At 43.4% G+C, this 10283-nt stretch overlaps 4 non-coding genes across 4 annotated transcripts; 3 read left to right on the plus strand and 1 right to left on the minus strand.

The window, feature by feature from the left end:
• The first annotated feature begins 288 nt into the window (after positions 1–288).
• On the plus strand, positions 289–370 carry trnal-uag (transfer RNA leucine (anticodon UAG)). The gene has a single exon. It is a non-coding gene; the product is annotated as a tRNA-Leu (tRNA).
• Positions 371–3341: 2971 nt separating this feature from the next.
• On the plus strand, positions 3342–3413 carry trnah-gug (transfer RNA histidin (anticodon GUG)). Its single transcript has one exon. It is a non-coding gene; the product is annotated as a tRNA-His (tRNA).
• A 756-nt stretch (positions 3414–4169) lies between these two features.
• Positions 4170–4242, minus strand: trnaf-gaa (transfer RNA phenylalanine (anticodon GAA)). Its single transcript has one exon. It is a non-coding gene; the product is annotated as a tRNA-Phe (tRNA).
• A 2131-nt stretch (positions 4243–6373) lies between these two features.
• trnah-gug (transfer RNA histidin (anticodon GUG)) lies at positions 6374–6445 on the plus strand. The gene has a single exon. It is a non-coding gene; the product is annotated as a tRNA-His (tRNA).
• The last annotated feature ends 3838 nt before the right edge of the window (positions 6446–10283 follow it).

The following is a 10283-nucleotide window of genomic DNA, read 5'->3' on the forward strand; positions in this document are numbered from 1 at the left end:
AGAAACTATGAAAAAAGCAATAGTAGTAGGAGAGGATTTTGATTTTTGCTCTTCAAGTCAGTAGATCGACGTAGAGTTGCGCCCCTACAAACAGCACAAAGGATGAAACTCACCTCCTTCGTTATTGCTATGTTTGTGCAGGTGAAAGTAGCATTTGTGCTATTGAAAGCATCTCGGAAGATGAAGGTGCAGCCACTTCCACATGTCATGATATCATTAGATCCGACGACAAGAGCTGAAGCCCCCCCAGTCCAAGCCAGCAATGTGAGGAAGATGGGGCTGGAGGAAGGTAGCGTGGCCGAGCAGTCTAAGGCGTTGGATTTAGGCTCCAGTCTCTCTGAGGGCGTGGGTTCGAATCCCACCGCTGCCAAATGTTAATGTTTTAAGACCTGCAATACGATCAGTAAAAGTGCTTTTTGTTAGGCTGCAGGAGGTGTTAAGAGATAAACTTTCTAAAAGACAGGCTTAACATCAAGGCAGAAAAAATATTTTGTTTTCTCAACAGAAATTCTCTTTGGCACGTTCAGCTTTATGTAGGGAACAACATCTGCCAAGATCACTTTTGAGGCAGTGCACATGATAGTGTACCGGCAAGTACAGTACATTCAATATTGGCTGTGGTGGTGAGCTGCTTTTGTCTGTGAAACTTTTAATTCTTCACGCCGAATCGTTGGCAGGGGTAAAGCTTATTAAATCTTTGAACATAGCGCTCCATCAGAAGTACTTTGTTCGTGATCAAAAGAGATCAGAGGATTAACTTCATGAATTCACATAGCATACCTTACAGGAAAGATTTAAAAGGGGAATTGATTGTGCTTCCTGATGTTGTTCCTGTGGTTTCTTTGGATACAAAGGTGAATGTTCTTTGACGTTCTGCTAGAGTATCCACTGGGTGAGCTTTATCAATTAGCTCGGATAGGTCATCAGTGCTCCGTCTCCGGAAAATAATCAGCACTGTCGATCACGAGTTTACAGATTTCTCCAAATAACAACTATACATTTTAACCCAGCGGTTAGCATTCCTTCAATCCAATAGTTTTACTCTGGGTAAAAAGCAGCGCAATCTACAGAGAGATGATATTCAAATATTTCAACGTTCTTATTGGATTACCTGTATGGAGATATCGCTCAGAATTCCTAATATGATTTTGAGTTCAGTTTTGCTTTACTACTTTCAGAGTCTTTTATTGACCTTGCTGAAGCAGAGAAATGACATAATCACAAATGCGACCTACCTGTGCTGCTGTTTCTGGTTAATAATTATTATTGCGAGGAAAAAAAAACAGCTCCTTGCATTAAGAGCAAGAGCAACCAACGCGCTCTCTTGTTGAGTTGGGTTTTTTCCGTGGTGCTCTTCCTCAGATGCAAAGTTATTTGGCGAGCAAGGACCTCTGAGAAGGAGCCTGAATCCGTCAAGAACTCTGAAATTCTAATATCGCACTACCGTCTTGTGTACAGAGATCTGCTTCTTCCTTTTTGAGTGTTTTGGTGTTTAAGAGCACACTTCCTACCTCGAATGTTAGTTTCAGGAGATGTGTTACCAGATCACAGATCATCTTGAAAAGATTTGGGATGCACTGGCTCAGTTATTTGAAGGAACCTATACCACCAACTCACTTCTGAGAAGCACCTGCACATTTTCGCAATCCTCTCTCTCACCTACAAAGTTATGAAGACACAGACGACCAACAAAAACTAATTTGATTCACTCAATTATTTGTCCATCTCTAAAGCCTGTGTGTATTGACAAGGCAATTCAAAAGCACATATTAAATAAGAACACGATCCTTCTTGTTACCATTCACGTGGTTGGAGCGTTGTTTCGCCCTTTAACATTCTTCTACAATATTTACAAAAGGGCTTTATCACTGGAGTTGTGTGCATCAGTCCATGAACATCAACTGTACTGCTGTTTTTCTATGCGTAATTTAATTGCAAGCAATTAAAAGATTCGGCTGTTAACCGAAAGGTTGGTGGTTCCAGTCCACCCAGGGACGGGGTTCTTTTGCGATATAAACATTGTCTTCAGTCGATTGGATTTCTCAGCGAAACCTTAACCATTTTAATATTTGCAGGAAATGCGAGTGTTTAAAACGTGTCAGGGTCACCGGGAAATGTCCAATAATGCCCAACATTGCAACTCCCCAGAAAACCATATTCACTCAAAAAAAATTATCGTCGAATCTTCATTTACACTCCAGTTGAATCCTCTGCTGAAATATTTTAAAAATACAATGCAGGTTTGTTTGAGAACTTGACAAGCATTCTTACAATAGCACTGTGCAGTTGGATTTTGATATTTTGACATATTTACCTTAATTTTAAACATAAATACTATACAGTCTATTGTAATTTTAAAATATGTTAGCTGAGGATGCAAAGGGGTGAAAGGGAAAGGTCAGAGGGTATAGTAAAAACAAGGTTAGGATTGGTGGAGGTGGTAGGGGTGTTGATGGTTTTTCTCTTGTCATGGAAATATAACTATTAATTTTAAAGGATCACTTACTGACGTCAGACAGCTGCCAATTCTCCAGACGCGTCTCTGGAAGGATAAACAGTTTATCCTCCGAGGTTCGTCCAATTTGCTAAAATTGTCCGGGTCCGGATGGAGTTTCAGCAGCCGTTCGTGCTCAGGTTTGTGATCCCGGACGAGCCCTCAAATTGTCATGGAAATATAACTATCAAGGAAGCCACAAGAGAGAGTTCTCACCTGAGTAAGGTCTTTATTTCAATATTGCAATATTGGGAGCCCTGCAAAGTGCAACCAGAGACTCAATTTGTTACAAGCAGTACAGGGTTTTTATAAGACGTTGCGCTGTAAAAAAGTTCAGCACTTGGTCCCTTCTAAAACTTCCCCTTTCTCTAAGAGAAAACAGATTACATCATAGAGCGAGAGAAGAAAAACTAGATTTGTTATTCAAAGCTTATCAGTTACTTTCAGCTAATTCTAATGACCCAGACAGCATATATTGTTTTGGTACATTGTCTTCTAAACTAACCTAAACAGTGTACTTTGTTGACGAACTGTTTTCTAAAATTCTGCACGCACTGTAGCACAGCAGTTACATCCTTGAAATATATTATCTAAAAGCACCAATATATTTTTTCAAAGCTCTCTACATTTTTAAGAATCAATTTACTTATTAGATTTCCACTTCACCGGCATCATGCAAGCAAACTACATAAATATGAGAAAACACGCAAGAGAGTTGTCACTCAGAGTGTCGAAGGGTCGATGTATACTGGGGCTCAGTTGAAATGCAACGTCAGGACTTTTCCGAATTATGTCACACGAAGAGAGCACAGCCCTTTCCGCCCTGCCGCATGTGTCTCGGTAACTCGCTGTGATCGTATAGTGGTCAGTACTTTGCGTTGTGGCCGCAAAAACCCTGGTTCGAATCCGGGTCACGGCAGAATAGGGGCGTCTGCTTTTACTACTCGCACGAATGAAGGCAAAAAAAAGCCAATCGATGTGAACGAACGGCGCTTTACAGAGGAGTACTGCCTGACTGGATCGTTCATGAACGACAGAGGCCACTCCGACCTCTTCTCAGTTTTCTTCAATGACTTACTAAGGATCTTCTTCACATTCGCCCATGCAGGGGAAGCCAGTTTCACCAAAGCAAACGCAGGAAAGTGCATTTCAAGCAGAGACCAGGAGGGACTTGTTTACACCGAGAGTGGGTGGAGAATGGAACAATGCGCCCAGCCCTGTTGCTGGAGCCGATTCTTGATGAGCTCTTGGGCTCACTAAGAGGCCCCCGCTGGATGCAAATCTTTCTGTTGTTCTTGCAGGTCCTGCGCTGCTTTTGAGCCAACAGAGCTCGTCCTGGTCTGTCGGCACAGCCCAATTGCAAATGATCGGCTCCGCGTACAGAAGGAACGTGCGTTTGGTACAAGAGTGCACGAAGGCACCGGAAATACATTGGGAACAAATGACCGGTCGCTCAAGACCGCTGTGAAGTACAGGAGCGTGCAAAACGAGGCTGTTTCCGCCCGGTCTCGAACCGGGGACCTGTCGCGTGTTAGGCGAACGTGATAGCCGCTACACTACGGAAACCTGCAGGGACCGCTGCTGGTGTCTCGCTTGCGTTTCGGGCTGAGAAAGGGACGCGTCACTTTAGGCAGGTGGCGCTGGAGAGAGGAACAAAGGGAGCGATGAAACAAAATGCCGAAACCCGGGATCGAACCAGGGACCTTTAGATCTTCAGTCTAACGCTCTCCCAACTGAGCTATTTCGGCGGTGCGCAAAGCCCACAGCCACCTGCTCCAGCCTTCCTGTGTTGTGGCATGAGCGCACCAAGAGTAGCGGGAGAGTGTTGCAGGAACGTCACTCAGAAGGAAAGCCACCCAGCTGCGCCCTCTGAGCTCTGTCCAGCGCATCTTCCTCGCATGGACTCCTGCCTGCGACGGGCAGGAAACAATTAGCAAGACCAGAACGACACCCCATGGGTGTCTCATGACCGCACCTTAGGTTGTGACACGTGCAGGTGTGAGGGGTTGCCGGGCTACTTTGGAGCAGAGCTTGGGCGGAGGGGGGGCGGGAAAGCAGACAAAGAGGTGACACCTCAAGGTCTGCACGATCACAGCTCTCCGCCGCCCCAGGCTTCCGCTCGATAAGCTACTGGACACACCCGCCCCTCCTCACACAGACCGTGGAAAAGCCCCCGAGTGGGAGGGCTCTCTCTTCCTCCCAGGAGCTCTTGGACACGACGCCCAGACAGGGCGCGGGGAGCCGCCGTCTGCAAACACGGCTCCAGGCAGGACTCCACTCCGCAGGAGCCGCAGAGCAGAGGAGATGAGGGCAGCTTAGCTCCTGTGCAGAGACCTGAGCTGTTGTTGCTGTGGATGCTGTCTTTTCTGCACTCGGGGTAGGAGTGAATGTTGAGTTGCCCTTAGAAATGAAGCAGAGCACTTCAACGGCACGGGTGTGTGTGTGTGTGTGCGCCCTGGTGATTCTGGGAGACAGATCGAACCTGGGCTAAAAGAGAGGGGGCTTAGCCCTCTTCCATTTGCTAGTTCAAAGTTGTACAACCCATTTGTATCTACTAGGCGGCGCAGTCGTCGTGCACAAAGAACGCTTTGAAAAGCGTCAAAGGCAAGTCATTCCGAGTTGGTCGTTTGTGTTTTCCGTTCAGACGCGAAATGCTGAAATGATCTCTCGGCTCCTCGGTTGTCATTTCTGCTCCGTAAAGGAATCACAGCACGCGTCGGCTTCCAGCATGCTGGGTCGGGACACGATGCCGGGGGTTGGAGAGAGCGATGTCTTCCTCGTTAGTATAGTGGCAAGTATCCCCGCCTGTCACGCGGGAGACCGGGGTTCGATTCCCTGACAGGGAGTAGCTTTTCTTTCACCTCCTTAGAGAAATGTCTGCCTTTCACTTCTCTGTTTTCTTTCACAGCGTCGTGCACCTTTTCATTGCTCTCGCTTTCAGAGCCTCCGCACGGTACACGACTCGACATCAGGAAGCACATTGAAGTGAAAGCAGGAAGCGCTGCGACATGCACTGTGCAGATCCCGCCACACTAAGAGGTGAGTGGGTCTGTTCGATCACAGCGCTAGGGGAATCCCCAATCCCCTTTTGTGCCTGGCGACAAAAGATGTCTGTTTCGGCCCAGTTTCGAACCGGGGACCTTTTGCGCGTGAGGCGAACGTGATAACCACTACACTACGGAAACAGTGGTAAAACGTGCCCAGCGGCCCAGCGCTGAGCTTCGCCAATGCGATTCAGCTGCTTCCAGTGCCTTTATTGGAGTGCGCTGATGGACCGTGCTCTCTCTCCAGAGACCAGCACACCTGTCATGGACGGAGCAGGAAAGGCGGCGCCACATTCTACAGCCCTCTCCACGCAATCGACGAAATCGGGCTACTGAAGTGGAGAAAATCGCCTCTCCAGAAAGTGCAAATATCATCTTGGAGACTATAAATCCTATCGCCGAAGGTCAGCCCTGTCTACCAGAGTAACCCTCCCACAGCGATGATCAGCTCGTCTCACACGCGAGAAGTTTCGGTTGGAAACAAGCGCCCCCTCTTCTCGCACGTTTTGCACGTTCGAGTAGTTTTAATGCGGCTCTTTCGTACACGGTGCTGATCTTTTGGAAAGCAGGAGGCAAAACCGAGTCGAACCGCCTGGGTGAAAACCAGGAACCCTAACCGCTAGACTATATGGCAGCGAACAACCATGCTGTTCCCGGCATCATGCAAGCAAACTACATAAATATGAGAAAACACGCAAGAGAGTTGTCACTCAGAGTGTCGAAGGGTCGATGTATACTGGGGCTCAGTTGAAATGCAACGTCAGGACTTTTCCGAATTATGTCACACGAAGAGAGCACAGCCCTTTCCGCCCTGCCGCGTGTGTCTCGGTAACTCGCTGTGATCGTATAGTGGTCAGTACTTTGCGTTGTGGCCGCAACAACCCCGGTTCGAATCCGGGTCACGGCAGAATAGGGGCGTCTGCTTTTACTACTCGCACGAATGAAGGCAAAAAAAAGCCAATCGATGTGAACGAACGGCGCTTTACAGAGGAGTACTGCCTGACTGGATCGTTGATGAACGACAGAGGCCACTCCGACCTCTTCTCGGTTTTCTTCAATGACTTACTAAGGATCTTCTTCACATTCGCCCATGCAGGGGAAGCCAGTTACACCAAAGCAAACGCAGGAAAGTGCATTTCAAGCAGAGACCAGGAGGGACTTGTTTACACCGAGAGTGGGCGGAGAATGGAACAAAGGGTTTGTGTGTCAATTGTTTCGAATTAATTTCGAACGCAAAGAAAAGTAGTTTTCTTCCAAGAAATCACACATTTGTCGCATCCTCCATACTATACTTCTCTCTTGTAGTAGTAAAGCATTTTGATTTAAACTGAACAATATATTAAATGTTTCATCTATACACTTACGATTAACATAGGCAGCCTTGAACGGATTGCGGAAATGAAATATACAGATGGATTCAGAGTGTGCTTTCCAACTTTTGTGTAACATTTTCCTTTGATAGGGCGGAGTTGTTTTTAAAATCTGGATTGAATAAAAAGGAGTGACGTCAGTGTAAAACAGCTTTCCTTCATGGGGAACAACAGTTGTGTTCCATATTTCTAATTATTTTGGTTTCAAGATAGCAATTTAGTATGAAACATAAAAGCCAGCTGGATAAATCTGTTACACGTCATTTACAATGGTCTTTCAACTAATTGCCCGTGCAGGGATCAAACCCCAACTGTTGTTGCGAGTTGCATAAGGCTCTGCAACATGCAGATGAGAAACTAACCTCCGCTTCTTCATTATATACACAGTGAGCTATATTTGCGAGCCTACTGCCCCCTGCGGGCTCTGTATTTGATTGCGGTACAAGACCGGTCGTGGAGGTAAAGTGAGATGGGTGTGTACATTAAAAGGCTCATAGCGTCCCTGGGAAGGCTCAAACCACCACCCTTTTTGTTAACAACCGAGCCACAAAGACTCATGTACAGCTTAACACTCCTCGGTCTCAGTGAAAGTGATACACTCCGTAAAATTTCTGGAGAATCATTTGTCAATTTCCCTACGGGATTAATAAAGTATTATCTATCTCTCTTAAAGGAAAATCGCCAACAGTGGCCGATATCTATTGGAGTTTTTTTCATTCTATACTGCAATTTCTGAAGGGTACAGGCTTGGGGAATTGGACCTTATGGTGAAGGCTGCGGGCTCAGCAGCAGCAGAACCTGATCAGTATCGGTTGACTCCGATATACTTTGACAACTTAACTTCTGGATTTAGAGACATTTACCTTAGTGTCGGTATACTAAGATGTTTTGGTAACGAGGAAGGAGGGACAAAGCAAATTGGCAGAATGTGTGCTATTTTGTTGACTACAAGTCCTCACATGCCAGAGGGTCAATATTAAAAAAAAACGTAACAGTATAATCTCTTGTACTTCACAATTTAATAGTGTCTGTTACATTGTGTCTCACACCTCAGTCTCAGAATTGTGAGACGAGTTTGTAATCAGGAGGGAGGGCAATAGCAATTCAGCAGAAATTGCATTCACCTTTTCCCAATGCATTCTCACATGCCATTTTCTCACATGCCATGCTCAGAGGGTCATATTTTTAAAATGGTACCGTAAAATGTCCTGAAGTTCAGGATTTTGACAGTCTGTTATATTGCGTCTCACACCTTGATGTCAGAAATATGAGATAATTTTAAAATCAGGAGGGAGGGCCCTAGAAATATAGCAAACATTGCATTTACCATTTGACAATGTATTCTCTCGTGCCATGTTCAGAGGGTCGTATTTAAAAAAACGGTACAGTACAATGTCCTGAAGTTCAGGATTTTGATAGTCTTTTCCATTGTCTATCACACATCTGTGTCAGAATTTTTAGACATTTTTATAACCAGGAGGTAGGTTCGATCACCCTCTGCTCATCCTCAGTTAACCATTTAGTCTCATATGCCATGTTCTAAATGTCCCATTTAAAACGGCTATATTAAAATTTCTTGTAAAATGCAAGAGTTTGAGACTTTTTATGATCAGAAGGCAAGGTCGTGGAAAATATGCAGGAAGTGCCAGTGAATTTACGTTTTGCCTTTGTCTTATTTACTCGTGGTATAACATGCCAGTTTGTTTTATTGTGAGTTGTGTTTCTGAAATGTGTTTCTTACAAAAATGCAATTTGGACAGTCTCTACTTACATATTCCCCTTTACTGAGGAAATGTACAATAATACATCCGGATAAGTATTTTTTAAAATGACTGTAGAGAGCCATCTACAGGCGAAAGACGACATAACATCACAGCAGTAGCATTTAAGATGGAACGAAAAACACAAAGCAGCAGCTGGCGAATAAGAAGCCAACTTCAGCCTCGTTAATGCAATAGCATTAGGTGAGGTGGAAAAATATTTCTTGCTCTGAATCTTAACATTTTTATAGGAGGTGTTCTAGGACCTCTTGCCTCAGAAAAAAAACTGCCAGTACATCACTTATTTCTACTCCATCAATAGCAGCAGTGTTATCAGTACTGAGCCCTAAATGTAGGTCCTATCATCATATAAAAAGTCGAAAGTATCGACTGCATTCAACTGATAAAATGTATCTTCTATGAGAGTTATATCTTTATCCAAAATACATCGGAAACAAATTTGCACGTTTTTTGGGGGGGATCCTGAAGACTGAGACTCAAAACTTTTTTTTCCTTCTCTCCAGGAGGAAGGATTATTCAGATGCAAACATTGTCCCAAAATCGATGTACTTTTCAATGATATTCAAATCCTCAAATTCTTCATCTGAATGTCGATATTGAAATATGATATCGTACAAATTGTGGTTTTCTTTTTAAAGCAAATTTTATGCTTTAAATTAAATAAATTGTATTTATTATGAATGTGCCAGAATTTTTTCAGTACTTTAGAGGGTTCTGCCATTTTAGATGTTATGCTGTTCCTGTCTGATTTATCAAATGTGTCATTTAAATCTCCCGTCATTTCTATATCAGCCTGAAGGCCTTGAAGTAAAGATTGCAATTCATCCAAAAAAAGTTTCCCACTGGTGATTCATACAAGGAAATTAATGTACATTTCCCCCCCAAATCAACAAATTTAAAATCAAATACCTCCCTCATCTGCAGGTGGAGAGAATAATGTCAGAATAAATACAGGTTTCAAAGTCAGGAGCATTGATAGTCCTATTTTAAAATGACACTAAAATGCTCACAATATATTAAAAAGCTCTGTAAAATAATAAAAAAATTAAAAAAGGTAAAAAGAAATAATACACAGTTATAAAGCTCAGGAATTATCAATGGGAACTTACAATGGGTTGATATGATTTAAAAAATAAAATATTTGAAAAAATCCACTTACAATATGCTAAAAATGGCAAGAATACTTAAAACAGGTTTTAAAATTTAAAAAAAATAAATAAAACAAGTTAAAAATAAATACTAAATGGGTTTAAAATTCAGGAATGTGATTGGTCAGATGCTTACAATGAGTGTTGCTGGTGTTTCGTGTGATTTACTGAAATGAAAAAATATTCAATTTAAAAAAGGCAAGAGCTCGTATGAAAAAAAAGTTCTTAAGTATCTTTGTTGTAAGAGCTGCACCAGAACTAGTGTATTCATATACATCAGAAAAGTAGCTGAACTTGACTGGTTTCTATTCAGTTATATGCATTGGGGATGAAAAGGAGACTTACATGGATTTTATTAGGTTTTAGGAATCAGAACATTTATTTTTACACATCTATGCCTACGAGGAGAAATAACTTCCTGCTTTCAGCGCTTTTATTGTTTCTGC

The sequence above is a fragment of the Lepisosteus platostomus genome, chromosome 5, assembly GCF_059453375.1.
Source record: "Lepisosteus platostomus isolate fLepPlt1 chromosome 5, fLepPlt1.hap1, whole genome shotgun sequence".
Classification (NCBI taxonomy): domain Eukaryota; kingdom Metazoa; phylum Chordata; class Actinopteri; order Semionotiformes; family Lepisosteidae; genus Lepisosteus; species Lepisosteus platostomus.